Genomic DNA, 6,000 nt, shown 5'->3' with positions numbered 1-6,000 from the left:
AGCTTTCTATCTCCACATGGAGCAGAAAAAGGAGGGGATTTATATGGAAGAAGAATTGAGAGTGGCCAGCAGACGATTAAACATTAACACCAGTTTGGGGTTGGCATCTTCTTTCCTGAAGATTTTTATGAACAGAATGATCTAGGATGACTAGGAATCGTTCTCTTGGGGTTTTGCAGTTAAGATGTGAGAATCTTCGAGTAATGAAATCTGCATTAAAAAGCAGCCAAAATTGTTTATTCCATGATCATCGTGTCTACTGTAGTGCTTTCAAGAAAACAAGCAATAACTGTTTCTTGTTACAAAAGTAATACACGTTAATCGTAGAAAAATTAGAAAACGGAACTAAACTAAAAGGAAGAAAAATGTAAAACACGCCTAATTCCACTAGCCAGTGAAATACCACAGTTGGTTGAGACTTTAGCGGATTTGCTACCTCATTGCGTTCTGTGTTCATGTATAAAGGTATTCATGTAGATACAAAGATAGTACATCGTAGGGGCAGAAACCTTTGCCCTTCCGGGTTCTCTGGCTGGTCTAACGAAATTGACAGAAGACAGATTCACGGGAGAAAAACAAATTTAATTTTGTACGTATGGGAGCCCATAGAAATAGGAGACACAAAGAAGTGACCAAAGCAAGCAGCTTTTATACCTTTTAGACAAAGAAACGATAAATCCGTGAAGAATTGGCAGAAGCTGGGGCTTGGGGTAGCGAATTGGTGAAGAAGCAGCCGGTTGGCTTACCCAGCCTTCTCGGCCTTGACTTCCCCGTCTCTGGCAAGAAGGATGTCTCCCTTCCTCCCGGTACAGGGCGGGGACCTTCACGGGGGACACTGAGGTCCTGCTTCCAGGCCCCAAAGGAGGTCAGAGTGTCCCTGCGCCCGCTGTTGCTCATGTAACTTAAATCCAAAACCATCGGTACGTCAAGGTGGCGTATTTGGGGGCGGCCTGCCCTGCACCCCATCGTGAGCAATGATGCAGTTCAGCTGGGCCTGCTGGACACGAACCGCAAACACGCGCGGAGCAGGTGTGCCCTCCCGTGCCAGCACAGGGCACGCCGGCTCTCGTCTCTCCCCGAGAAGCCCGGGACACACCATCCTGCTCAGCCACCATTTCCCGTGAGCGCTGACCTGTCCTCAAACCCGAAAGAGGGACAGACTGGCCCCCCTCCCGCACCTGCACCACGGCTTCCGGTCTGGGAGTGCCCTGCCCCGCGCCGAGCCGAGCCCCGGCTCATTCCAGCATCTCACGCACACTGGCCTAACTGGGCACCCTTTCCAGGCAGTGAGCTTGATAGATACGATGTGTGCGGTTTCACAGGGACCTTAAAATACAGGAGAAGTGGGAGAGAGAATATTCTGGCAGATGACACATCCTTAGCTGTTAGAATCATAGAGTGCTGGCCAGGGAAGGTATCCCAGAGATTCCGGGGCTGAAAGTCTCATCTCACAAACGAGGAGACCGGATGGAGAGAAAGGAGGAGAAGCTTCTAAAAGACAAAATGACCTCAAAAAACAGTTTTGAAAGGATCCTTACAGCATGCAAATGAAATTCTTTAGTAAAAACTTTGGTCATCTGAGCATGTAACCTTAACTTCGTGTATTTGCCAGAAACACAGTTTGGATCTGATTATTTTTTGGGTTTTGTATCTGAGACACGTTTAAACTTTTTAAAACAAAAGCTGTAAGAGCTCTGTGTCTATTTGTATGTCTGTATTGTCTGTATGTCTGTGTATGTACGTTACAGATGTGTGATATTTTTCTCTGGATGGTATTGCCAAATCTAATTTGTAAAGAGCTCTATTTAATTCGCTTAAAGAGATTTGTTTATATTAATCGAGTATACTCTCAGAAATGTAGAAAGTAACCCAAATATTTTTTTCAAGTCCACACGATCTGCAATAATCTTTGATAAATAAAAATTAATTTAAATTCGTTGGTTTAATAGAAGCAAGCATGTCTTCAAAATTTGTCCACCAAAAAATTACTAATAGTTAACTATTTGAAGTCTAATCCAAGCATCATTGTTTAAAAGAAGTAATTTTGGGGAGCCTGGCTGGCTCAGGTGGCAGAGGGTGCCAACTCTATCTCGGGGGTTGTGAGTTTGAGCTCCACATTGGGTGTAGAGATTGCTTAAAAATAATATCTTGGGGCGCCTGGGTGGCTCAGTCAGTTAAGCGCCTGCCTTTGGCTCAGGTCACGATCCCGGGATCCTGGGATCCAGTCCCTCATTGGGCTCCCTGCTCTGTGGGGACTCTGCTTCTCCCCCTCGGCCCGCTCCTGCTGTCTCTCTCTCTGTCTTTCTCTCAAATAAATAAATAAAAATAAAATCTTTTAAAAAAGCAATTTAAACAAGTGTAAATAAGGTCAAAGTTTATGCTCAATTAAATGAAACGATGGCTCTTCAGTGATCTAACTCATTTCCAAATAAGATTAACATTAAATGTGAAACGTCAGTTTATCTACTTTTGGTTTTTTAGTTTTTACTGAGAGAAACGAATATGTGGGTCTGTTAATAACCACGTTTTATGCCACGTTGAAAAACTTATGAGAAAGAATACACTTTCAATAATTTTGAAATGTATTTATCAGGATGCTGCTATGTGATAGCTCGCGGGGGCCTGCTTCCTAGTTTTCCCTGGAAAGGAAAGATTACGAATAGTTTAAGAAGTTGGGAGAAGTGCTGTGACCGCAAAACGAACCAAAGAGAGGAAGTCAGAGCACTTGGAACAAGCAGCCGAAGCTAACTGTGCACAAGCCCCGCTCGGGCTCCGGGAGCGGGGAGCGCAGGCGCCCCTGTGAAGGGTGAGGTGCAATGGGGCGCCCAGGCCAGCTGCTTCCTGCTGCGCGAGGATTTACCGTAACTTCCTGTTTCTCCAACTGGGCTCCCAGACCCTTGGTGTGTGAGCATTAGCCTTTATTTAAATAGAAAATACAGGTATGATCTACACCTATCTAGATAAATGGGTAACATATATCTTCAACTTTATCTCTAATTTATAGATGGATTTATTCTAGATGGATTTATTATCTGTATATAGATAAAAGGATGATTTCATAAAGTGCAAAATAGAGTGCGTGCATGGCGTATACTGAAAATAAGAAATACGTGTCAGCTCATGAAACTTTTATTTCAGTTACTTACATGGTTTTATTGGGGTCAGTATGTGCGGGGCCGTAATATACACGCTCGCTCTTGCTGTGGAATGATCCAACGGGTTTGAAAGCCACCGCTCTTCTACCACAGTAAACTGAGAAACGGCAGGGTCTTTGTGGCCAACTGAAAAGGCCAGTGCAAGAACAACTACCCTTGGGAAAAAGAAAAGAAAAAAGTAAAAGAACAAAAGAGGGGGAGAAGAAAAAAGTATTTAAAAGCCCTTCCCCCATTTTCTGTAACTACTCGCAAGGCTGGGAATTCTGATGGCGGCTTCCCAGCAATTTACAGCTGTGCCATCAGCTTGGACCTTGCTGTTCCATCTTTCGAATTTTTATTCTGTCTGTTGAGCTTAGAGCAAGAGCCTTCAGCAATAATGCGGGGGATCCTGTTGCCCTTGTCTGTCGTATCATCATCCGCAGTCTCACTTGTCACGTCAGGATGAGCCTGGAGACACGAGTGAATCTCACGCTGTAATTTGCAAAAAGCATTTGGTTTATTTGAAGTGCATTGCACAGAAGGGATGTCTACTCATTGGACGTGGCGCAGAGGCGAGTGTGCCGGCCCCTCGGAGTACTTCTGTGATTATTCCCTCGCTCCAGCCTTGGGCCATTTCTTTCCTAGATAAGCTTTGTAAGCTTTTGAAATCAAGAAAATAACATTTCAACCAGTAAAATGGAAGATGTCAGAAAAAAGAGGGTTTCGTTTGCTTGTTTTTGTTTTTTAGTTTTACAAAACTACTAGAAACAATAAGGATGAAAGAAAGTGCATATGAAAAGGAGGGGGTGTGTTTTGGGGAAAAGAAGGTATGAGGGATGGAGATGCATTTTTGGTAAGGGGGAAAAAGAAAGTAATTTCATCCTAAAGGAAAACCATTGTTCCAGAATAAGAAAGGAAAAAGACAGGACAAAACCTAAATGGATACGGAAAGTTGTAGAAAACTTGAGGAAAAGGGATCTTGAGAAAGGAATCTTCTGTGTGGCCAAGGAGACTGAGATTAAAATGGATTTATTTAAACTAAAAAGAAAAAAAAAAGGGAAGAATTTTAATATCAAAAGTGCAGTGGCGCAAAATTAGAATTTGGTTTTCTCTCTGTTAAAAGGACGAAGTTTTCTTAGATTATTGGTCTGTTCTTAATAAGAACTTGCAAGCAAAGTTTTTTCTTTACCTTTTATGTAATCTGCCTAAAAAACAAAGATTCTGTGTTTTGTCTTTATCAGGTTACTTAAGCAAACTCTCTTCTTTATGTATAAAGCTAAGGTTTTTTTTCAACTAACTTTAATGTTATGCTCCATTTCATGGGAAGCATTGTCAAATAAGAAGTGATGCTAAACTTTCTTTAGGAAATATTTATATGGACGTTGTTAATATAAACGTTGCAGAAATTATATGAAGTTCATGGGGGGATCTGATGTACTGACATAGTGTTATCAGTCATAATTCCAGCTATTGTCTTAAACTATTGTATATCGGAGAAATAACCAAACTTTCTTGTCAGTTGCATTATAATGAATTCTCATCTGATCTTAACCAGTGCCAACTTTTAAGCCTTTTGTCATTTACAGATAGTTACCGTTTTATTCTGATGCTCTTGCAAAAATGTTCCTGCAAAAATGCTTTATCTTTGAGGAGATTCATGAAAAAGGTCCTGACAAGTACTCTGTAGAATACAGGTTTCTGATGACTTCAAGATCATACACTGAACTGGGTAAGAATTTCTGAAACTTTCATGGAAAAGTGATGAATTCATCAAACTAACAAAAGATCGAGATCAACAAGAATTAATTACAGGAGACCAGATGAATTAATGAAGATGATTAGAATTTTTATGACTTCATTTAAAATATTGCTGGTTCTTTAATGTTTTGTTTGCAGATTTAAAAGGATCTGAAAGAACATGATCAATCACTATTCCTGCTGCACGTATATAAATAATCAGGCCGAGCTGATTAAAAGTCAACTTAATTTGCAAAACAAATTAGTCTTGCCATGGTTGTCTTTGATGGAAATGGAAATGATCATGGAGAGAAATTTATGTTTCAGTAAGACACCCCGGTGGATACTAGATTCTGGTGCTGTTGATTATCTCTGAGGTTTATTTTCCACCTGTAAATTGGACTGGATCCCGAGTTCTAGCTTCCTCCAGTATTTGGCTAAAACTCTCCAGACTAGCATTTCCGATTTTCTCCCACTATTTTCACTTGGAATCACTATGAAACTAAACCTGCTTTTCCCCCCCAAAGCCACGCAAGCTGAAACCTGACAACTCGATATAGACTTCAAAGGAACCACAGCAGCCCCTGTGCGATAGATCTTCGTGCCTGCTGCTGTGCAGCCACTCAGGTCACCAGGGACATTGACGCTGCAAACAGGAAAACCTGTCTGATTGCCTGACTGCACTGCTTGCGCTCTATCTAAAGATACTTAGAATCCGACTTTTAGAAATCTTCTCAACTGACTGCTCTCCAAACTCAGAAAACGGAATTTCTAATTTGCTTGAACTATTAATCTTTGTTTTTCTTTTGTTTCCATAGACATGCCTTTCTTTAAATGACCTGATTGCTCACATCATATAGACGCCTAATTCAGGTGGAAGCGAGCCCACGTGCAACAGCATCTCCTGAAATACAACATTCTCAAGTTCATCCTGACCCGGGTCATCATGAGGATATGTGTTCGCTAATACATCATGTTATGCCTATGTAAATAACTTAAAATGGTATGTATGTATGTATTTATTTGAGAGAGAGAGGTGGCGAGAAGCGAGCATGAGCAGGGAGGAGAAGGAGAAGCAGGCTCCTGCTGGGCAGGGAGTCAGACGTGGGGCTCAATCCCAGGACCCTGG

Source organism: Ursus americanus, chromosome X, assembly GCF_024610735.1.
Source record: "Ursus americanus isolate L20-20 chromosome X, mUrsAme1.1.p, whole genome shotgun sequence".
Lineage (NCBI taxonomy): Eukaryota > Metazoa > Chordata > Mammalia > Carnivora > Ursidae > Ursus > Ursus americanus.
Note: the sequence above shows the minus strand (reverse complement) of the source record.